This window comes from Saccopteryx leptura, chromosome 2, assembly GCF_036850995.1.
Source record: "Saccopteryx leptura isolate mSacLep1 chromosome 2, mSacLep1_pri_phased_curated, whole genome shotgun sequence".
NCBI classification, from domain to species: Eukaryota; Metazoa; Chordata; class Mammalia; order Chiroptera; family Emballonuridae; genus Saccopteryx; species Saccopteryx leptura.
Window position 1 is genome coordinate 371,830,360 of NC_089504.1, and position 24,527 is coordinate 371,854,886.

The 24,527-nt window shown below is 48.1% G+C and overlaps 1 protein-coding gene across 4 annotated transcripts in view; it reads right to left on the reverse strand.

Annotated features, from left to right (window-relative positions):
- Positions 1–22,291, reverse strand: part of KCNJ1 (potassium inwardly rectifying channel subfamily J member 1) — a 36,798-nt gene extending 14,507 nt beyond the window's left edge. For 2 of the 4 annotated variants that reach the window (XR_010748972.1, XM_066365218.1), the window contains exons 1-3: positions 22,138–22,291; positions 8,680–8,829; positions 4,060–4,227 (exon numbers count right to left, since the gene is read on the reverse strand). The gene's annotated coding sequence lies outside the window, so the exon portion shown is untranslated. The remainder of the gene's footprint in view (positions 1–4,059; positions 4,228–8,679; positions 8,830–22,137) is intronic. The other 2 variants (XM_066365219.1, XM_066365220.1) reach the window with 2 other exon arrangements.
- Positions 22,292–24,527: the final 2,236 nt, after the last annotated feature.

A 24,527-nucleotide genomic window follows, 5' to 3' on the forward strand; every position in this document is an offset into this window, starting at 1 on the left:
GGGGGCGATGCTCTGCCCATCTGGGGTGTTGCTCTGCCGCAATCAGAGCCATTCTAGCGCCTGAGGCAGAGGCCACAGAGCCATCCTCAGCGCCCGGGCCATCTCTGCTCCAATGGAGCCTTGGCTGCGGGAGGAAAAGAGAGAGACAGAGAGGAAGGAGAGGGGGAGGGGTAGAGAAGCAGATGGGCACTTCTCCTGTGTGCCCTGGCCGGGAATCGAACCCGGGACTCCTGCACACCAGGCCGACGCTCTGCCAATGAGTTAACCGGCCAGGGCCATGCCTTCTTAACCAATATAAACGAGCAAACACTCTATTTATTGAGTGTCTACCATGTACCTGGTGCTAGGCTAAGAAACTAAAGAGGTAACTGTCCCTGTTCTCAAGTTGCTCCCAGGTTAAGTACTTTATTAACGACAGTGCAGCAGTTTGGCTGCCCTGAAAAGGTTGAGAACAGAGGGGAGACACAACAGGCTAGCTATCAAGCTGATACTCTCCAACACACCTTCTCTAGGAGCTAAAACAAATGCCCCTAACTAAGGACACTTCCTGTTTTTTATGAAAATGGTCTCAAGCTATTGAAGGATAGCCACCCAGCTGAATTTACAAACACTCAGAGCCCCGAGAAGCTTCAAGTCATCTCGCTGCTCAAACTACCTTGCTCATATCTGGAACCAATTGTAGATAGAAGGTGTCGTTTCTCTTTAGTTCGGTAATTCCGGGAAAAGACATCTCAGATGTCTTTAGCAATATTAGGCAGCTCACTTGGGGTCAACATGGGTTCTTAACTAGAATTTGGCAAGGCCAGTGGAAACCATTTTTCCTGGCTTCGTGGGCATATACAAAGGCACCAGAACCTCAGGAATCTTCCAGGCTAGATTGGGAAATGCACTTGAGGATCCATATGCCACCCTTGGGGTCGTGTCTGTCTGCACAAGCCCTCTCCACCATGAAGCCCAAGTTTGCCCGCATCCAGGGTAAATGCTGCACGTCTTCCTGGACAGTTGGTTTCTTCCAGAGACAGAAGTTTGGGAACAAGAGCCAGGGAATCACAAGGTCTATGGATGTGGGCACTGTCCTAAGGTGCGCTGTGTTCTGTAGGTATCTTGAGCCAGCCGGTCCAGTAGCCATGAATAACTACAGAGCTGTGCCATGCATGGGGTCCAAGAGAGGATGTGATACCTGTTTCATAGCACTGGTCAAAACCAAAGGCAGCAGAGTGCAGGAACTCCAAAATGAGTGAGCATAGACATGTACTTGAACCCCAGTTCTGTCACTTAATGGCCAGTTGAACTGTGCAAGCCACCTAGCCTTATTGAGCCTCAGTTTCCTCACCGGGTATCTTCAGCAGTATCAGGCAGCTCACTTTGAGTCAGAATGCGTGCAATAGCTAGAATATTTTTAAAGGTTGTAGCATGTTTTAAATGAAATTGAATATGTAAAATTCCTAAAATACAGTAATTATGCAATAAATATACTGCTCACAAAAATTAGGGGATTTTCAAAAATGAATATGAAGCAATAAAAATATCCTTTAATTTTTGTGAGCAGTGTAGTAACAACTGGTATTATTAATTGGATATTGAAGGTTGGGGAGCAGTTTAACCAGGAGTCATTGACTCAGGCCATTTAGTGTCTAGGATGCGGAGTTACATGGACTATGTTGGAGATGACAGCCAAATGAAGGAAAAAGGCAGGAAAAGAGGAACCTGTCTCTCTTCATGGCACCTGTACTGAACCCCAAAAGGAAGTGTCAGGGGGTATGGTGTCTCCCCCAGTCCAGCCAGCCTGCAGTGGGTGAGGCCAGGCCCAGCAAGGTGTCTGCAGGGTCCTATCAGCCTTCAGATGCAGTGTGCATCTGCTGTGGAGTCAGAAATCTCTGCCTCAGAAGCTGACACTTATTCTGTGTGCATTTTCAATACTGTGTCCTTAAAGTATTTTTGGAAATGCTAGTGTGTCTCAGCTATGCAAACAAGGACCAAAAGGGGGCACTTCATCCCTGCCTGATTCATACTGGAGGCTGGCGAGTGGTGACCACAGAGTGAGAGAGCCCTAGAGGCCGAGACAAACTCACAGACAGAGTTGGATCTATTTGGCTTCGGTTCTAGAGATTTTTCTAAGACTTCTTCTCTTCTAAACTTCAGTTCTGCACCAGACTAAGCCAGAGTTAGGGTAAGCGAAGGCAAAGTGAAGACGCACAGCTCAAAATGAATGAAGAGGGAACCATGGGTGAGGAGAGTCTCTGGAGAGTGTGAAATAGCAATGAAAACTGGGGGGGGGGGGGGGGAGCTTCAGTACCTGGCTCCCAGCAGCGGGACACAGCTGCATTCTGTGTGAACAGCGCCCCCTACAGTACAGTTCAAAGGGTATCCCCTGGAGTAGTGAACTTACCCCCAAAAACCTGCAGTGGGAGACAAACACAGGTGCAAAATCTCTTACAGGTGTTAACATATTTTATTCTCACAATAACCTAAAGAGGTGGGGAACTGACATGCAGAGAAGTTAAACAATTTGCAGAAGGTCAGAAAGCAGAAAGGCAAAAGAGCACAAGATGTAAAAACCTAGATCGGTCTGAGAAGCCCTTGCTCTTAAGCCCTGTGGCATACTCAAAATAGTTAATAAACAACGTAGAGGGAAGGCAAACATTTACTCAGAACCTACTTACTATGCACCAGGGATGGTGACTTTGCATACATTTCCTTACTTAATGGAGAGATCATTTAGGAGGGCAAGAGCTGGCAAAAGATCAGACCTCCCTAAGATACTGAACCTGAAAGGAGAGTGAGGGTCTAGATTAGTGGAGAGAGGACAGGTTTCCAGGGACAAGGATGAGCATGAGCAAAAACACAAAGAAAGCAAGAAGCCTGATATGTGGAAAGGTGAGGGCCCCATGGAGGGCACACAGGGTCACTGGGTTAGACCCAAGGGTGCACGTTGGAAGAGAAGGTCACAGGCCCTGATGTCACGAGAAAGACCTCCGAATGCCTGGCAGAGCTCAGAAATAGAGATGATGCTAAAGTAATCAGGGTTCAACTGAGGAGGCTGCTGAAGATGTTGCTCTCTGGAGCACTGTGCTTACTTTGGAAGCTTCTGGAACTCGTCCTGGCTTGAGCTCATTGTAGGCCATCTTCCAGTTGGAGGCATAGATAGTTATGTACAGTGGAGTCAGTGCATCTTCGACAGTCAGAAGTTTGTTGTGATGGTGATGGCTGGTGTGAGGGGGAGGGGAGCTTCCCCCCAGTGGAGGAGGAGCATCTGTGAGCTGAGCCCTGTAGACCTGTTGCTCCAGCAGAGGACAAAGCATCTTGGCCTGGAGTCAGTCAGCTTGGCAATATTCACTGAGTGCCAAGGTCAAGGCTCGGCAACAGCCTGGGGCTGCAGAGACGAGAAGACACCCAGGGGCCCAGCCTTGCCTCATCCCAACAACAGAGGCGTGGGCGAGGGCCTCAGCCTCTCTGAGCCGGCCTTCGGGCTGTTTACCTGCTGGGAACACCGGGCCCTCTACTCTCCCCTCCAGGCTGGCTTCTTGGTTTCAACTTAAATGTCATTTCTCAGAAAGAAACTTAAATGTCATTTTTCTCAAAGAGGAGCTCCTGACCATCCCCCACCCCTTCAATCTTGTATTGTACTATTTCCTTTTTATTTGTAGTATTTCCAGTGATTTTTAACTTCTAAACTTACTTTTAGAATCTGGGGGGCAGTGGCCCCATCCATCCCCCCCCCCCCTCTGCTGTACCTCAGTGCCCGCCTAGCTCAGTTCCAGGCAAGAATAGATGCTTCAGAAACATTTGTCAAAGAAAGAAAGAAATACAGTCACATGTGAGTGCTCCAGTGTTTGAAGCAGGGGCTGTGGGAAGGGCAACGGAACCCACTACCGTTCTCCTGTGGTGGAACTGGGTCTCCGAGCACTTGCAGAGGGCAGAAAACTGGGGTATGGACACTTTGCCCAAGTGGCCTTGTGGCCTTGGGCTCGTTACTTAACCTTTATTTGGCTTTCTGGTAGTCTGGGTCACCCACTGGCTTGTTTACTGAGAAGTCAATGGGAACATCAAACCACTTGCCTTTGTCTGAAGAGGAACAGGAGATGATTTTCAGAGCCTCATGTATGATGGAACTCGGAGTGGCCAATGGGAGCTGCTGGGTTTGGAACTCCCTTTCTTGGGTTGGGGCTCCACCACGTTGCCTTTGTCAGGACTCAGGTTGGGGTGAAAGCGCAGTAAGGAGGGAGCCTAGTAAAACACAATAAATGTGGTTACTCCCTGGAGAGAGGGCAGGTCCCTACAGAATCCTGGGCGATAGTTGCATCAGCCTGTCCCAGGATCACGTAAGACCCCTCCATACAGGAAGCACTCATTATTAAAAGGGTGAGTTCTAACTTTAACTCAAGTTCCCAGACCTTAATATGCACCCATGCCAGACTTTCTAAGAGTCACTATTTTAACTAGTGAATTCTAGTTTCTGATGAACTTGTGACTGGAAATTAATTCAACACAACGATCCAAAGGCTCTTTTAGTCTCGTGGCCTTTGTTCCCATTAACTTTTAAAAACAACTTTATTTCATTGAAAATATCATTATATATGTCTGAATATGTAATCTTATACTGAAAACAATGTATGGTGTTCTCAAAAGATGGAATGCCCACAGAAATTGCTTATATACATTAAGTCATATTACATTAAGATGTTAGATTTTTACTGGCATCTATTACTGAATTATTTTATAAAGTGAAGGATAATTTTTGCAAATAAAATAATTATTCTCTCCACTTGCTTACTGTGTAAAAGTATGTATGTTGGGGGGAAAGTTTGTTTTTCTGAACACTGGACACATCTGTAATGAAACAATGTGAAATCTCATCGGTTGAGCCACCCACCTCAAAGCGCACTGGACTTTAATCAAAAAATTCAAATGTTTGCAGAAAAGTATATTTATTATGTGGCAGAGATGCTGGTGTTAGCCTGACCCTTTTAGTTCTCAGTGGTTTGGGTCATTATTACATCAATTCAGTCTTTCAGCCCAGAAATGAGTGAATTTCATGGGTACTGGAGGCCTGGAATATATATACTTTTTCCTGTGTGTCTGCAACAAGTACACTTTGTTTTTAAGAAAACACACAGAATTCCAAACCTTGGCAACTTATAAAATAGTGGAGAAATTGAGCTAATGCCTTAAATATCAGCACGGGGGAGCTGGGACCCATGATGCTGCACCCACAGCCAACGGGAGCTGTGCTGGTTCAGCCCAGCTTTGGGAGACGTGTGAAGTAGTAGGCATAGAACACCAGGTTCTGACATTCGGAGCAGATTCTGGATGCCTTCTGGTCGGTCCCACAGTCTAGCTTATGTTTGAAGTTTTCTTGTCACGGCCCCGTTAAGTAGCCCACCAGGCAGGACTTAGGAAGTGAGTATGTGGGATTTGAGTGTAGACTCAACCACTTACTAGCTTTAGCACTGGGTACTAAATAACTTCTCAGCATGCCCATCTCTTTATCTGAAGAGTGGGAACATTAATTTCATCTTATAGATGGACAAAAGCGTGATCAAGCTGTTAACACCTTCAGTAATAGCACCTCCAGCTCTCATTTTCCCTTCAGGCTCCAGCCGTGCACTGAATGAAAGATCCAGTCATGTCATATTCTGTGGTGTCTAACGTTAGCAGGGCTTCTCTGCACCAGCGTCCAGCTGCAGACTTTACACTTCCCAGAAAGATCTCGAGAAGGACAAGGCTCCAGGGCACACCACAGGGCAGTGGATTAGATGGGATAGCGAGCATTCCTGTTGGTTCTATTGCTCTGTCCTGGGCTGCCTCTGAGGGTCAATGATTACCAGCTTTGGCTTGGGTTCTGCCGCGCCATCACATTGCATTAATGGGGCGGCACGTCACCCACTCTCCCATGTCCGAGTGCTTTCTGGGAAAGCCCTGGAGGCAGAAGGAAGCAGAACTAGGAGTCTAGGTGACCCTGTTGTTCCATGCCATAGAGAGGCTGCCCGCCCTTGGGCCCAAGCTGGATTTCTCTCTTAAAGGGTGCTTCTTATCACCAGGGAGACCCCTCTCCATGGATGTCCTCTGCGAACGAGGACACTGCTGCAGAGACTTTCAACCTGGCTTCTCACAGAGCTGGCGAGCTATGCCAGCAATTGTCTTGAGCTGCTCTTAACCAATACTCTGGTCTGAAACGTGGGGTGTGAGCAGGACAAGGGTACACCACAGCCCTCAGTCATGCCGAGCAAGGCAGATGCACCCTCTCTGAGACCCGGCTCCCTAGAGGAGGCCGGTGGAGCCCACGGCAGACCTGCTGACGCACTTTCTCTCATTCCTTTCGTTTCTTTTTACTCAGTGGTGTGTTTAATGAACTGAAAGGGGTGAAGTTGGATTCTACTTTATTTCCTCTTATTTGCCCTTCTATCATAATCAAATCAAAAGGAGCTTTTCCATCTCAAAAACGTGTCTTAGCCTCTTTGAGTTACAGTTTTTCAAAATAAATTGGTGGCCCTGGCCAGTTGGCTCAGCAGTACAGCGTTGGCCTGGTATGTGAAAGTCCCAGGTTCGATTCCCTGTCAGGGCACACAGGAGAAACACCCATCTGCTTCTCCACCCCTCCCCCTCTCCTTCCTCTCTGTCTCTCTCTTCCCCTCCCGCAGCCAAGGCTCCATTGGAGCAAAGTTGGCCCAGACTCTGAGGATGGCTCCATGGCCTCCGCCTCAGGTGCTAGAATGGTTCCAATCGCAGCAGAGCAACACCCCAGATGGGCAGAGCATTGCCCCCTGGTGGGCGTGCCGGGTGGATCCCGGTCGGGCGCATGCAGGAATCTGTCTGACTGCCTCCCCACTTCTAACTTCGAAAAAATACAAAACAATAAATAAATAAATAAATAAATAAATAAATAAAATTGGTGACCATAATGTCTATTTGTTATGAGAATTAAATGGAAAATACACATGTTTAGGCAAAAACTTATACACAAATGTTTACAGCAACCTTATCCACACAGTAATAGCCAAAAAGTAGCTACTACAGCAAATTTCCATCAGCTGATGAACCAAGAAATCAAATGTGGCATATAGATACACTGGGACATTCTGTGGCCATAGGAAGGAGCACTGATCCACGCTCAACAGGGAAGAGCTTGAAAACATTGTGCTAAGTGAAAGAAGCCAGATACTGCATTATCCCTTTTATACAAAGGTCTCTATTAGGCCAATCTATGGAGAAAGAAGATGGGATTGGTAGTGGCCAAGGTGTGGGGGACAAAGTGAAATGAGAAATGGCTGCTAATGGGTGTGGATATTTCCTTCTGAGGTGATGCAAAATATTCTAATATTGATTGTGGTGATGGATGTGCGACTTGTGAATATACTGAACACTGTCATTGTGCATGTAAATGGGTGGCTCACATGGCATGGGCATCACAGCTCAGTAAAGTTGGCACAGAGGAAGGACACGCGTAGAGGTGCATGTTGCCTAGAAAAGACTCAGCAATCTCCCCATCCTCATCCCTCTTCTTCACTCCTTCTTCTTCTCTTTCTACTTCTTCCTCCAGCACCAGCCAAAGTACAACCCATGCCCTTGTGGGGCCCCCAGCTGAACTCAGCACCTCTTTCCTGCAACTAGTGGCCACAGTGATTCTAGAGATACCACCATCAAAATTATTTTCTTAGTCACAAAAGCCTGGGGTAGAGAAAGCATTTTTCTGTTTACTCTTACTCTTAAACAGAAGCTCTGCTAGCAATGGAGAAACATCTCTTCTCGCAGCACCTGCGGGAGAAATTCTTCCCCACCCGCCCCGGGGGTGATGGGGTGGAGCGCCGAGCAGAGCCAGGACACTTCCCACCCACCTGCCCTCACTGAGCTCCACAGGACTGCGAACTGAGCACATTAGGACCCTGAGCTGCAGCTCTAGGGTGACACTGCATCTCAGCTCTGCTCACTCGCCCCTCAAACCTCCCAGGGCCAGAGGACAGGCTAAAGTCTTGTGCTTGGGAGCCAAGTCAGCAGTTCCCCAAAGCCTGGCAGGCCCACGGGCTCATGGACCACCTGACGGGATGCCCCAGAGGTGGAGCGAGGGGGAGCAGGAAGGAATCCGGTGGCCTTGGTCCCCCCTGCTGCACCAGCCCCAGCCTCTCCATGACCTCCCATACTCGCTCATCTTCTCGTGGGAGCTCAGTTTCATTCTCTCTCTCCTCCCCTCAGTACAGTTTTTAAACGTCATGTTTTCTAGCATTTTGTCCCCTACTCATAGCCCTTGTTCTCTTCCTGGAGTCAGTGACATTAGTCACCCGGTTCTTGTTTAAACAGACCTCTCTGGAATCTCCACACTACCTCGAAGATGAGCCAGAATCCCCTAAGACCATTTCACACCCCTCCTTGCCCCACATTCCTCCACCCACAATGTGTCCCAGAGATTGGCCTTTCTCAAAGGCAGGGCTGGCGTACTTCCTGAACAGGGCCACTAGCAAGAATGTACCAAGCCGCCCGGCTCTATTTTCAGTTGCCTACCCTAAACAAACCTCACCGTGGATTAATATAAATCGCCATGGCTGTGTGACAACATGCCATCAGGACCAGACCCAGGTCTTACTAAGCACCGTGAATAACGAACGGTCTGCGGGCAGAGACGAGAGGCCAGCCCTGCCCGACCGTGAGCACTAATCCCTGTGAAAGGAAACAAGGCCAGTCTACCTGGGGATGCCTGCTGGCGCCCGGGTGTCTCGGAGCTCCAAGCACAGGGTCCAGAATCTGACTTGAGTTCCAGCTCTGCTGCTGAGTGGATCGTGGCTGAGCCAGCTGCCTGCGTTTCACAGAGCTGACTTTCCCATATAATCTGTTAGCCTGGAAGTCAGAATAAAATAAAAGTCACTAAGAAAAGCTAGTGAGTAATGAAGATCTTTGAGCTCATTGTAAGTTGTCTGCTTTTGCTTTTTCTTGGTGTGTGTGGAGGGGTATCTGTCTTGCTGCTCTGCCCAGACTTAAGTTTCACTTTTCTTATCTTTCCATACTCCCAATAACTGGACCCATTTTCAACGTGGGTTTTCCCCACATCCTTTTAGGCCTGGCACAGTCCACCTTGCTAAGGCTACCTGGGCTGCACCTGGCCTTATGAGGAAGGGAAGATGGAAGGAAGACCACTGGAATTGTGAAGAGATGGACAGTTGGCCATAGCACTGACCACAGGGCTGGCTCCCAGCCCCTGGGAGGTGTGAGGTCTGCGCTGTGGGCAGCACTGACAGGGAGAATGTCACTGCCAAAGGCCAATGGTGGCGCTGACAAAGCAAAGACGGAGTTTAACAGGTGTCCTGAAGGTAGAGAAGGGATAGGTTGCAAAGTGGTGTAGACCTGGCTTTCAACTCAACTCCTTCCATGGGTCAACAGGATAAATTACTTCGCTTCTCTGAGCCTGACAATTGTCCACCAGAATGGAGAGAAGAATGCCTGTTTCACAGGGTTGAGACAGGATCTGGGGTCAGAAGTCCTGCTGCCTTCCTTGATGAGGATGGCTGAGGAGCCCAGATGAAGAGACAGCCAGAGGAAGAGTTGGCATTTGGGGAACCATTTTAATTCTCAGGTCTGGTTTGAGCAGGCAGCTGGCTCTCCCCAGACCAAGGCCAACCTCAGATGTGCCTTCACGAGCTGCAGGGGAGAGCGTGCAGTCTTGCCTGGGGGGCGGGGGTGCCAGCATTCTCCCTCCTTACTCCTGTCCTCCCTGGCTCATCAAGAAGGCTCTCCCACCAGAACCTCCTGCATAGCGAGGACAGCGGGATTGGGCAATCTTAGAGTGAGTGTGTAAGGAGCATTTTTGTTATACATGCAAGCCTGAGAGAGAAGCCTTTGTTTATCTAGCTGCTAGTGGGGAATTAACAAAGGGGGGGGGGGGAGGCTGAGGATCAGAGAGAAAAAGATTGCTCATAAAACGACTTAATTAGATTAGGCCAGAAGATCCGATTGTGCCAGATCAATTGAATTTCCTGGGAGGTCAGCATGACCAGCCTTCCAGACCCAGAGGCAGCTGGCACAAGGGCTTGGTGATGGACGCCCAGCACAACCCTTCCCCTCAGAGCTGGCAGCAAGAGTTCAGGTCCCCTGACTCTGCGCAAGGCAGCACATCTAGGGTTGAAATTCCTTTATTAAGATTTTTTTTCTTCACACCCTCTTTTTTTCCTTCTTAGCAGTTAATACAGCTTATTTTATGTAATTTTGTTTGACTCGGGCCATCCTCGGCTCTGTAAGCATCACAAAACTTCCAGCAAAACTTTGATTTAATCTTGATTCTTGTCCTTGCCCCACTCCCTCATCCAACCATCCGCAAACCTTGTCTGCTCCTTCTTCAGATAGATTTGGGACCCATCTGCCCTCTGCCCCACCTTCACCACTGCCACCTCTGTTTGTGACATGAGTTGTTGCTTTGGTGATATAAACCACTTGCTTATTGATCTCTGTGCCCTCTGTCTCCTTCTGTGAGACACCGTCACCGTCACCGTCTGGTATTCAGCCTGACTCGGACCAGGCTGTCGTCTTGCTCAGCCCCTCTGGACTTCTCTCTTGTCCTTGCGACCTCGGGCGTGTTCAGCCCGGGCTCTGCCACACTCCCAGCCCACCCCATTTCCCTGTGTCCCAACAGCTCTGCAGCTTCAACGCGCCACGCTGTCTCTGCACGCCCTGCTGTTTCCTCCCCCGGGACCGCCCTGCTCCAGGCTCATTTATGTCACTCAGGATTCAGCTTCTTTGTCATCTCCTCTCAGGCTCTTTCAGCACCCAATCTGAGGTGGCACCACTGTCCCCGTCAAGCCTGCCACTCCATTCTGTTATAGCTTTTGCCCAGCTCATATCAGATGCCGCCGTGGTGCTTGTCTACCTGTTTACTATGTGGCCCCCTCTCATCTACTAGAACAGGCAGTCCGGGACACAGCCCTCCCACTTCCCTCGGAATCCCAGTACCTAGCCTCACACTGGAAACTCCACAAATGTTTCTCTGAGTAAGTGAAACTTCAGGTGCTCTCCCCACTGCAAGTTTTACAGGGATTCAGACTTGCTCTGATCTATCCACCCCTCTGTAACAAACACCACCCATTAAGCCTCCATAGTCTCTCTAAGCAGAGAGGGGAGAGAGAGAGAGAGAGAGAGAGAGAGACAGAGAGAGAGAGAGAGAGAGAGGATGGAACCATGTTTCTTTAAGTTGCAGCTGAATATGTTTTTTACTTGCTTATCCAACAAACAAATAAATGTCCAGTGATAGGATGAAAACTAGACGTGGTAAGTTCTCAGTTGCCAACACTGACAGGTGACAAGAACATAGTACTTTATGTTTGTAAGCCCCATATGCATTTGTGGGCATTTTCCTCTCCCTTTTTAAAAGTCATGCTTAGATGTTCTACAATTCATCATGGTGCATATATCTCATGTATTTCGAACTTAATATGGTGCTTGGAAATGAATATAAGAAATATATGTGCTTCTGACCATTTGTTTACATGACCAAAAAAAAACAAACCTCCCCATTTTCAGCTTCTATTCAATTAGTAAAGATTAAAAAGATTTTTGAAACTGCAAAAGCCGCTAAACCATGTGCCAAAGCTCAGAGAAACTGGAGGATGTGTGAATGAAACAGACCAAACGGAGGACGAGATGGAGGCTCTGTGACCTGGAGGCCGACAGAGAGCTTGGCAAGTGGGAGCAGCTTGAAAAGAGGGGACAGCACACACCCTGACCAGCAGAGGTGCCCAGAGAAGCCCCACTCTCTGCAGAAGCATGCAACACAGGGGTGAGCCCAAAATGAAAGATCCAGGAGAACGGCAGCTAAATACATCAACTACATGGCACCGTATTTTATGGACGATTAGCTCTTGTTAAAATGGCATGTGTCTGACACTGCCTACAATTACTGTTTGTTGAGTGAGTGAACTAATGCATGAATGAAAAGGGGGCAGTTCGTGTTTTTTAAAGATGAAAAGAGACAAAATGTATAAAGGTAACTGGCAATTAATGAATGCTCCACAAAATTTTCTTGAGGGTAGTTTTTCCTCTACGGCATGGGTTAACTATAACAGTTATGACTCTTAACTATGTGTAAACTCAGTGGTTACACCTACTCTATGGCAGAGACAACATTGTTATTCCCAGTGAGTAGAGGAGAAGGCCAGAGATCAGAGTAACCAGGTTGCTGGTCCAAGTTCACAGAGCTGGAAAGGTAGAATGCAGCCTACTGTCATTTCAACTGGTATGACACGTGTCCATCTTCAGTTTAATTATTGGAAGGAACTCATTAAAGTGAATCCCTTCCAAAGTGACTTTCTTTGGCACAAGTGGAAGGCTGGTAATGTAGTCTCTGAAAGGGACTCCGACCAGCCAAAGTCGCCTGTCCTGTGTGTCTGGAGACATGTGGCAGGGTTTGAGAGTTTGCTTTGTAGGACTGGGGTGGAGGGTTGACCTTACTGCTGGGGATAAGGAGCGAGCACTTAGTAAATGTCTGCCACGTGCCAGAACCTCTGGTCAGCGCTTTGCAGAGTATTTAATTTAACCCTGATAGTGATCCCATGAAATAAGTATAATGATCACTATTAACAAGGGAGCGAATGAGGCTTAGAGAAGTTAAACAGCTTATATGAGGCACAGGTGATCTTGAGTCCTTCTGCCACAAGTCCCTAAAGATTTGACCCATAGATGGGTGAATTCCAACCTAATGTAGAAGAGGCAAGGCAGCAAGGCTGAGGGGAAGGACGGGCCCCCCCAGTTCTGAGTCCCTCTTTCTTTCCTTCTTTGTTGTCCTTCTGTCAGTAACTATTGAGAGTCTGTCCCCCTTGGGTGCTGTGCTGGAAGCTGGGGACACAGCATTAACAAGATTGCTATTCAGGGAGGTGGAGAGAACTAGAAAGATAATAAAAAGAAACCAAATAAACATAGTTAATTATAGATTGTGATAAGGGCTAAGAAAGCCCCAGTAACTAAGATGACCTTTAAAAGTATCAGTAAGTAGGAAGGCACTGGGTGCCAAGGATGGTGGAGGTAGCAACACCAGGGTGAGAGAGGGCAGGTCTTCACTCGGGCAGGTGCAAGCTCAGAGTCTGCCTCTTCCCAAGCCCGCCGAAGCGGGCAGGTCCCTCGCCGCCTGCAGCAGCACCCGGTGTGGTCCGCCAAGGGCAATGCTCAGAGCTATAGGATTTCAGACAGATGCAGCAGACCTGGAGAGCTCAGGAAGGAGGCCTGCCTTACTCCAGGATGGGCACAGATTGAGCTGTAGTTCTCCCGCCTGTCAAATGGCAACACGAACATTCACCCTGCAGGGCCATCAGACAGATTAAAAGGTGTCGTGTCCAGGAAGATTCAGGTGGATGAATGACACACTATATAAATACAGTGAGTGGAAATTGCAGCAAGGGGGAATTCAGTTAGACATAAGGAAGAACTTTTTGACTGAAAGGACGATATGATGCTAAAGCAGATTTCCAGTGAGGAATTGACCTCCACTGACAACTTAAAATAGAAGCAAAGACTACTGCCTCACACACGTGCCTGACCCGTCACAAGCTTCAGAGTGCAGAATGAATCACTGTAGAAATGAGTGAATTTTTAAACATAGGTGTGACTTGTGGAAGAGATGGCTTAAGGAACTTGGAAAGCCTGTGCTATTGCTAGGCCAAGGGTTTCAGAAGATTCTCTCTAAAGCAAAGTGAAGATGCCACCAATTGGAATGTTAAAAATTTGCCTACTGCCATTGCAAAAGTGAGTTCTGGTGGCTCAGATCACCTGGACCGAGAAACCTGAAGACACAGCACCTGGGGGTCTCGCGCAGGGAGAGCCAGCCGTGTGCAAGGGGAGCAGAGAAGGAACCGTGGTCTGACCTTGCTTGGGAAAGGGAGAGACAGGGTGGCTCTGAGCCAAGGAAAGACCCCTGGGGACCAGATGGCCTCGCTCTCCCTGCACCAGCTGGTGGACAGAGCCCACCCACACTCCTCCCCTGGTACAGTAATTCCCTCTCGGGGACATGGGGCCACGTTGCTAGAGTCTGCCTAGAATTGCGTGAAAAGCAAACACATGCTACGTATCATGTCTGGCGTTGCTCCTGTTAACGCTGAGGCAGGGAGAGTCAACCGTGTGAGGCCCAGCCAGCAGGGTCTGCCTTCTCCTCATCCCAGTCACCGGCCAGGCCAGAGATGGCTCAGCATCTGGTCCCTAATCACCGAGGCCATGCAGGGCCTGCCTGCGTTTGGAAATTACTCCGCCTGTGGTCTGGCTGTCTGAGTCCCTGGGGGCCATCACCCACATGGCCAAGCGGGCAGACAGGAGCTTCCGCACAGACCCCTTCTGGTGGTGAGGCGCCAGCTGAGGGTTCCAGAGGGCCACTTCCTGAAGCAGCCTCAGCTCAGCTTGTGCCTGGTGATGAATGACAGGCCAGGCAGGAGGGGTAGGGCCAGGCCAGGTGGGATGGCACCATGCAGAGACCTGTGCTGCCCTATTTAGAATAGAACAAGATGTTCTGGACCGTAAATGGCAAAAAGCCATTATAGATTCAAGGTTTAGCAAAAGGCTAAGTTCTCCCCCCTCCATCTCCATGTTTGGCTATGATGCTGAGTATTTGCACCCACTCTACTTGCTTCCTTAGGTTGCTGGAAGCAATATACATGCCCTTCCTCTGACTCTTTGTTTTCGGATGTTGGTAGATTTCACTAATGTATCCTGTTTATGTCTTGGGAGAGTTCCTGTCTTAGCCTTGGATGTGCAACTTTGTATCAGGGTCCTTGATTTGCATATGTCTATATAATAAAGTGCTATGAGGCACTCAGATACTGCCAGGCAGTTTGAAGAGTCCTCCTGGTCCCATTGTTTTTGTTTAGGAGCCCTGCTGGTCCGGAGCAACAAGGGACAATCTGCAGAGCAGAGAGGGCAGGGCACAGAGGAAGAAGAGGGGAAAGCCTTGCCCATTGGCTGTCTGAGGCTTATAGCGCCTCCAGGGTCTGGGGCCCCTGGGCAGAGAGGAAACTGTGGCAGGCTTCACCAGGGGAGTTAGCCAGGAGAGCTGTCCCGGGTCCAGGCTTCCCCTGTGTGTCATTAGAAATTATCGCTGCGCCTGACCTGTGGTGGCGCAGTGGATAAAAGCGTCGACCTGGAAATGCTGAGGTCGCCGGTTCGAAACCCTGGGCTTGCCTGGCACATATGGGAGTTGATGCTTCCAGCTCCTCCCCCCTGTCTCTCTCTCCTCTCTCTCTCTGTTTCTCTCTCCCTCTCTCTCTCCTCTCTAAAATGAATAAATAAAATAAAAATTTAAAAAGTAAAAAATTCTAAAAAAAACGAAAAAAGAAATTATCTCTGCTCCTTTGAGCCACTGGAGAGAGTGGAATCATTGGGAACCCACCTTTGTGGTGCGAGAACACAAGACCTAGAGTGAGGGGCTCATGATAAGCCTCTTCCAGGACCCTGGGATGGGAAGAGACGATCAAAGCACCAAGCCATGCCCTGCCTGCAGGCCAGCAGCCCTAAACCACCTCCAGAAAGGTGGACACAGGTTCCGTGTCTCTGTGAAGGTCATGGCCAACAGCTTATTTCCATTTCCCTCTGAAAACTATCCCAGCCTCTCACCACCTCTGCTGACCAAGCTTCTTCCTGATACCTAACCCAAATCCTGAGGCTGAGACTCGATTCGACTGTCACTCTGTCTTCAGCAGGTAGGAGAACACTAGTCCCTTCCTATGTTAGGAAGAGATTGTGGCTCACAGTCCTCAGCTGACCTTCTCAAATCCCGCCAGTTTCCCCGCTTCACTTAACTGTCCCTGCAGTCAGACCGTGGGAAAGAGTCAGCCCACTCCACGCCGTGAGCACCAGATCTCCCCAGGTGGCTCTAAGCAACAGCTTGGTGGAGCCACTTCCCTCCCCCCCCCATCCCAATCCCACTTCCCTCAGTGACAGACACTTAAAGAAGCATCTTTGTGAAAATCCAAGTCTGCAAACACCACTTTAGGCTGCAAAACACCCAGCCAAAGGTGCATGTGCATTACCAGGAAGGGCAGTAACACCCAAGTCCTGCCCCAGGTTTCCCCTACTTCCCCTCCACCCTCCCTCCCCAGTGGGTTTCATCGGCCTGTGTCTAGCCGTGGTGCACGTCCGCACTGGCGGCAGAGGGGAGCCTGGAGCTCTCCCACACTGTGGAATTGGACAGAGGAGTCTCAGAGCTGGTCCTGGTGAGTGTTCCGAGTTAGGGTTTCTCAGAAGCTCCCTGCTTCTCTCCATCTGAAGGGTTGGAGTAGTTGGGAGAAAGATGAGCCTTCTCTCCTCAACCAACCACTCCATCCCACTGGGGCTGCCCGAGAAACAGGCTGGGTCAGAGAGACCCGTCAGGTAGGACACACCTGTCGCTCATGCCTGCCCTCCCAGTGAGATGGAAACTTCTGTAAGGGAAAGATTGTGTCTTCACAATTTAGCACAGTCTGGCCGTCTCCCCCCCCCACCCCACCCCAGGTTATCTAAGTGACCCTCTGATCATTCCTGTGACTTATCTCTGAATCCAATCCAAGCCCTCTCTACCTTATGCATAAATCATCAGCGGTCCACCTCCCCGACAGCATCAGAATTCCCTGGTCCCTGCAATGGTCGAATGCGCCTCCCAGCACAAGACTGGACCCATGCTTATCTCTGCAAACATCTCATCACTGGGCTTGGGCTCCATGGGCCAAATTTCAGGGAGTCTTTTTCTGTGAGAAGCTAATAACAGTTATTCATACTTTCCCAGTCCTGTAGAACTCTTCAAGGACAAATGGCAGATCTGGATAGAGCCAGAAAGCTCCCAGGAATGTAATCAAGGGCAGTGAAGCATGAGTCTTTCCCTAGGGGTAGTCACCTGAGAGGGTGTGGGTTGTTCTAACTGCAGAGACAGCATTAACCTGTTGCTTTCGATTGTGTTGTGTTGTACATTTAAATTTGTTCCCTGGGGACATGGTGGCATGTTGATATACCCTGGTCGACACAATTTTTGAATCCAAGCCAAGAAACCTGGTGTTTGTGCAATTGGAAGAGAGGGAGGGTCAAGGACATTGGGAATTCTGAAAGAATTGAAATTTGAGGCTTGTAATTTCACAGAGTATTCAAAAAGCATCTTCTCTTAAAAGCATAGGTTGGTGACATGCATCTGACTAGAATCACCGAATTCCCAACAGTCTTGAAGTTTCCCATTGTCTGCATTAGTCTTGGATTCTTTCTGCTCTTCTTCAAATAGAACCAGGGGGCTCCATGTGTTTGAGCATCACCCCCTTTGCTCATGGACTCTGACAAGGCAAGGGCCAGGATGGTGACATCCATCCTCTGCACATCCTTCATGATAAACCCTGCAAGGATGGCCCAGGATCATTCCATCTGGAGCAGAGAACAGACTCTGGTGAACCCTTTGACCTTAAGGTGATTTTTTTTGTTTATGGGTGACTTGTCTAGGCGCCTCTCCCCTGTATATATCCACTCTGATTTTTCCTTCATTTTCTGTTGAAGGTGCTTCTTTTTATTCTGTTGTGGTTTTCAGCTTTCCACACACTCCCTGCTTGTTCAGGAAGATTTATGAACCACACAACGGAGCCAGCCACCTTTCACCATCTGAGCAAAGCTCCCATGTTCCCAGAGGCAGAGCAGACCGGAAATGTCTAAGGCCTTTTCGCCTTTGCCTTCACATGAAATCATCAGAGTTCTGCACCTGCACTTCTCAGCTGTAAAACCGGAATGATCCGAGGGGCCCGACGTGGGCGCAGATGGTGACCTTGGGCTCTCCCTCACCCCCCTTCTCAAGCTGACCATCACCTCCACCTCTGAACATGCCCAACAGATATGGAAAAAAGAGAAGGTGGCAAATGGAAATCTTTAAAACCAATTATTGTAGTCAAGTCTCCTCAATTAATTATTGGGCAGACTGCTTTTTGGGCCAATAAATTCATCAGTAGCGACTTGAACTAGCAACACAATGCATATTGTGGCCTATTGTTCTTCTGGGGCCAGGCGTACAACAGCTAAGCCAGACGTACCGAGTCCCGTCAGAGCTCCAGAAGTTATCGCAGCTCTGGGCAGGAGAGGCCAAGGGTTGTCTCAAAGTGGCTAGTCTGAAGTGAGCAGATCAGGCATTCAATGCAAAAGTACTGATTTTTCCAGAGATTCTGAACTGCTTGACCTCATTTAATATTTTAAGGTCTGTTTCCATGCCTGCCAGGTGGAAGGAAGAGGTTGTGTGGAGGGAGCTGGAGTGGGGCAGAGGTCCGTGTGACTCGGCCCGGCTTCCCCGGCCCAGAGCTCCCACCGTGCCTGGCAGGGCACTGTGTACCCAGACGCCAAAACCCTCGGGCTCATCTAGGACCTAGGCACTTGGGGAAAAGAGACGCGTGCTCACTGGTGAAATGCACACATGCATGCCTCTCAAAGGTGCAGAAAAGCCAGTGATAAAAGGCTTGTTTCTGAGGAGAAGGCAGCTGAAAAACCCTCCTCACACAGTCTCTGACTCCCATTAACACCTGGGGCTGTCCAGTCATCTTGCTGTGGTCAGAGGCCATGGCGGATATGAGAGGATGGGGATTAATGCAAAGGAAACGCTCTTTTCCACTCAAAGTTTGTTCGTCGGGTGGACTTTGGGGAAGGTTCCTAAATGAAATCCGTCAGCCCCCGGTTTCTGTTTTCCTCCCCATTTTGTCCCAGCAGGCAGTGTGCCCCTCGGCCTTGTGTGTTCTCTTCCTAACCATCCCCGACTGGCTTTCCCAGCAATGGTCTTACCTTGTTCTCTGCAGACAAAGCATCCTTTTAAAAATATGACTTTACATGTTTTCCTGCTATGATCAAGACACTGCCCAAGGTGTGCATTGCACACAAGGTCCCTCATTACGTGCCCTCATTCTGCAGCTTCCCTTGTCTCTTCACCCCTCCCTAGTCCACCCACCCCCAGCTGCGCCAGCTTGGTATTCCTTACATGCCACACCCTCTTATGCCTTCATATTTTTGTAAATGCCAGGTGCTTGTTCTGGAATGCCCTTTCTCCTGCCCCAGGAGTTTAGGGTCGTGCTTCCATGAGATCATTGTGGGCAAAATAGGATGTTCTTCCTGCGAGCGCAGTGATTACATCGTGGCTACAGTGCAGTGTAGCTTCCCTATACAGCACATATGTATCCTGGCAGCACCTGAGCCTGTTTCCCATACATACCCCCCAAACTAGGCGCGGTGAGAATGCAGGCTATTCCATAACTGCCCATGACCTAGCACCGTCCCCCAAACAGAGTGAGTGCTCACTCTAAGTTTGTTTAAAGGAAAATGAAGGAAAAACCTGTATATGTAATAACAATATTAATGAAAAGGACAATAATGAAGAGTAGAAAGGCAATATCATCATGAGCATCATAAAACCAGGAGAAGGGAAAATTAGGCCAAGCAATCCAGGGAGAACTTGGAGGAGTTAGGAAGCCTCCCTTCCTTGGAGGCCACGGGACAAGAAAAAGGCAAAACGCTGAGGTCTAGGCGGAGTCTCTGGGAAACCGCCAGGCTGTGAGAAGGTCCAGGGTAGATTTGTAACCCAGCACAGAAAAATGGATTGCTGAGAAAAGGAAAAGGACATGCATGAGAAATTCTCATGCATGAGAAATTCTGAGTCTCAGCTCTGCAGAGCAAATCATGCTTGGCAAGTGTAGCTAGCGTATTATGCATTTTTAAAAATCAGAGAAAACCAGAATGCCAACAACGGCACCGAAGTTCTGAGCACCACTCACTAGTGATCCACTCACTGTGCTGCCTGGCAGGTTCCGCTCTGAATCCAAACTGACTTGCTGTGCTTTCTTACACGGAAGAAAATTCATCTTAATTCATCTTTATGCCTTAAGTATCCAAAAGAAACAAACAAAATAGAACAAACAAACAAACAAACAAAACCCCTCTGCTGATGGCTCATACTTTCCCAGATCCCTCTACCCCAATATTCTAGGAATGGCTGAGCTCATTTAGTGCGGCTACAGTTTCTCAGAATAAGGCAGCGTAAGACAGTCCCAGCCAGGCTCAGGACTGGGCGGCCCCCACTGCCCGGCTGGGCGAGCCCTGTCGACCGCCGCCTCCTTGCCACATTCACTACGTGTTGCTCTGTTTTGTATGCCTCATTAAAGAAAAAAACCCCACATTTTCCCCTTAAGCCTGTCAATTGCAATAGACAAACTTCCTTTAAGAGACTATACACAACTAAAATTAATTCAAAATGGATCAAAGACCTAAATATAAGACCTGAAACAATAAAGTACATAGAAGAAGACATAGGTACTAAACTCATGGACCTAGGTTTTAAAGAACATTTTATGAACTTGACTCCAATGGCAAGAGAAGTGAAGGCAAAGATAAATGAATGGGACTACATCAGAATAAAAAGTTTTTGCTCAGCAAGAGAAACTGATATAAAAATAAACAGACAGCCAACTAAATGGGAAATGATATTTTCAAACAACAGCTCAGATAAGGGCCTAATTTCCAAAATTTACAAAGAACTCATAAAACTCAACAACAAACAAACAAACAATCCAATAAAAAAATGGGAAGAAGACATGAATAGACACTTCTCCCAGGAAGAGATACAAATGGCCAACAGATATATGAAAAAATGCTCAGCTTCATTAGTTATTAGGGAAATGCAAATCAAAACTACAATGAGATACCACCTCACACCTGTTAGATTAGCTATGATCAACAAGACGGGTAATAGCAAATGTTGGAGAGGCTGTGGAGAAAAAGGAACCCTCATTCACTGTTGGTGGGACTGTAAGGTAGTACAACCATTATGGAGGAAAGTATGGTGGTTCCTCAAAAAACTGCAAATAGAACTACCTTATGACCCAGCAATCCCTCTACTGGGTATATACCCCCAAAACTCAGAAACATTGATACGTGAAGACACATGTAGCCCCATGTTCATTGCAGCACTGTTCACAGTGGCCAAGACATGGAAACAACCAAAAAGCCCTTCAATAGAAGACTGGATAAAGAAGATGTGGCACATATACACTATGGAATACTACTCAGCCATAAGAAACGATGACATCAGATCATTTACAGCAAAATGGTGGGATCTTGATAACATTATAAGGAGTGAAATAAGTAAATCAGAAAAAAACAAGAACTACATGATTCCATACATTGGTGGAACATAAAAATGAGACTAAGAGACATGGACAAGAGTGTGGTGGTTACCAGGGGTGGGGGGAGGGAGGACAGGGGGAGAGTTAGGGGGAGGGGGAGGGGCACAGAGAACTAGATAGAGGGTGGCGAAGGACAATCTGACTTTGGGCGAGGGGTATGCAACATAATTTAATGACAAAATAACCTAGACATGTTTTCTTTGAATATATGTACCCTGATTTATTAATGTCATCCCATTACCATTAATAAAAATTTATTTAAAAAAAAAAAAAAAAAAAAAATTTAATCAAAAAAAAAAAAAAAAAAAAAAAAAAAAAAAAAAAAAAAAAAGAGACTATACACAGACCCTACAAGACTGAGTTGTTTGGAGAGAAAGAGCATGCCTGCTCTTTCTTGGGGTCATATAACGCAGAGCACAGGAGAAGAGTAGCACTAATTTTCACAAAGCATTTGTCACAGCAGGATTTAGGGATCTGAATAAATGTTCAGAAATCCAAATGCATTTACTGGGAATCATGCAGCGTCACATAAAATGAAGGAAAGGCATTCAGATGAAGGTAAATGACATGTTTTACTAACACCTTTCACCCAGTTGAGTGTGAAGCCTTTTCTACACTAGACCTCACTAGCACCTGTGTCCTCTACCTTAATGACGGAAAGGGCTGAGAGAAGTTCTGCTATTACACAAGGTCTGAAACATGCCAGCGAAGACCCCTACACCCCTGTCTGCCCCCCAGAAGAGAAGACCTGAGCACCAGGCATGAGGCAGCCAGAGGCTCCAGTGGCCCTTCAGCTCGGAGCTGTGGCATGGCCTAGGGAGGGCAGCTCGACGCTCACAGCTCAGAACCCACGTGCGATCAGAAGATCCAGAGCATCAAGTGAGTGAGTGAAGACCACACTTTATCCCCCAGGGAGTGATGGACACTCTGTTTAGATTTCAGATGGGGGAAAGAGGGCTAAATTTTCACCAGAATTAACTCCTTTTTCTCTACAAAGGGGCATTGAGGCATTTCTCCTCCTTACCTCATGGATTGCTAGGGTAAATATTGAGACAAATACTCAATTTCTCGGTCCCCAAGAATGCAGCCGGATCCTTGATGTGAGTGAGTCCTTGCACTTTTGATCCAAGAGATTGGGTGTCCTGGATAAGGGTGCCCGAGGCCCTGTTGGTTTTTATGAGTCTGTGGGTCAGCTGGGACTGGCTGCCTACTCATCTGTATGCAATAGCTCTCAAAAAGCATAGTTTACTTTAGAACCGGATCCAACAAGAGTGGGCGGGGCAGTGAAATGGGCTAGATACATCAGAGGTGTTGAGCTGCCCAGGCTAATTAAGAAAGATTTGTTTGTGGAGCCATGACTTGGAACCAGAAGGCCAATTTGCTCAGGTTGACAGGGTCCCAGTCAAACGCGTGAGGTTGAGAACATGTGCACTTAGGCTAGATGCTCCCAGGTGGGGACACTGGGAGTTCCAAGGAGCCCCTCCAAAGTTTCTCCCGCTCAGTGACTCATTCAGTGGCCATGGGTCAGGCTGACCTGACTGTCTCTGGGCCATTCATCTGTCTTTCTGATCCCAGCACAATGTAAGGCTTTGAAGCCGGAACTGTGTAACAAAGCAGAGTTGGAGTGAGTGCTACCAACCGTGTCACCTGGGGGCCAGTTGCGAGTTTTTCATCCTCGGAGGGCTGCAGCGGTGTGTGGCCAGTAGCTGCCGCCATCGTGGCCATCAACATGCAGGTTCCTGTTAGATTCAACAGACAGTAAGGAAACAGTGGAGCCAGAAAATGATAGGCCATTCCTTTATTAAAGTCTCACACTGGCCAAAGAGCAAACACACAAAGGGAAAACACTTCCCTCTTCATTCAGGGCTCCCAAAGCCACTGACACATTCTCTGGTTCCACAACCAGGAGAATCTTCTCCGCTTTCTCCTAAAATCAAAGGCCTCACCAGTCTCAGCGGAGCTCACAAAAGCCCCTCACCTCCAGTTCCCATCTGCACACCTTCATCCTCTCTCTTCTCTCTCTGCACACATGGCTTTCTTCCCTCCTCCTCCAGCAAACATTAGCAAGACAGTGGCCCTTCCCAAGCAGGAAAGCAATGTGCAATTTCACAGATCACCTACCTGATGCTGCCGAAGGCCATTGTTTAACACTAAAAATGAACAAACTCAAAAAATACAAATTTGACAAACTCATTTGCCCAACAGGTGGGGAGTGAGATAGCACATGCAATGCGCCTGTCATGCACTTGGCCTTGAGGGAACACTAGTGAAAATCAACATCCCCCACGCCCCAGCTTCCTCTCCTCCTTCCAACCTCAATCCTCTGGGGTTATCTCCCTTACTCTTGTTTACACCGAAGGAGAGGAAGTCTTACTACACCCTCCTGATGGCTGTCTTCCCACTGCCTTTCCCTGTGATGGTGTTCTCCGTGGACCATCACTGGTTACCGCCAGAGCATCAGAAAAACAGTCTCCTGCGTGAGCTGCCACTCTGTTTTCATGGAGTAGCAGGGAGTGAATACATACAAACCACACATCCCTTCACTGTCTGTCTCCTTCTCCACTGCATGCGACATAGACGGTATTGAGCCTCAGACTTCACCCGGAGAACGTGGGGAAAGGAGCAGTTGGAGCTGCAGAGCAGCGTGGAGCTCGGAGACCGTGAGCCGGGGATCCCAGAACCACTCATTACATGGGACTGATCCATAGTGACTTTCACCAGGAGAAGAAAATGGAAGCAAATGTATAATTATACAGGAGAAGACTTTTTTTTTTTTTAATTTTCAGTATCCAATTTTACACTAACTTTGTTGGTTATTCCTAACCAGTTTACTCTTTTTGATGTTATAGTCAATAGAAGGTTTTTATTTTTATTTTATTTATTATTGAATTTAGTAGGGTGACATTGCTTAATAAAATTTCATAGGTTTCAGGTGTACAATCCTATAACACATCATCTGTATATTGTGTTGTGTGTTCACCACCCCAAGTCAAGTCCCCTTCCTCATCACTTACACCCGCCTTTACCCTCTTCTATCCACCCCCCAACCCCTTTCTCTCTGGTAATCACCATGCAGGACATTTTTTTCCCAAAGACTTATAAGTATAATCAGTTGTTATAGTAAAGGAAAAAAGAATAGAGTAATTGTAAGTAAAGATAGTATATAGTCGCATCTCTTATGAAGTTCGATTGTGAGAGAGCTATACTAGGGGCGGCAAGATCACAGGGACAAAGAGAAGAGGAGAGAGTCAAAGCTTGGGCTGAACATGACTGTTTCCCTCCTGGGAAGGTCTCCTGTGAGCATAGTGGTTCCCAGCCCTGCTCCCCGTCCCTCACCCCTGCTCCCCGCCCCTCACCCCTGCTCCCTGTCCCTCACCCCTGCTCCCCGCCCCTCACCCCTGCTCCCCGCCCCTC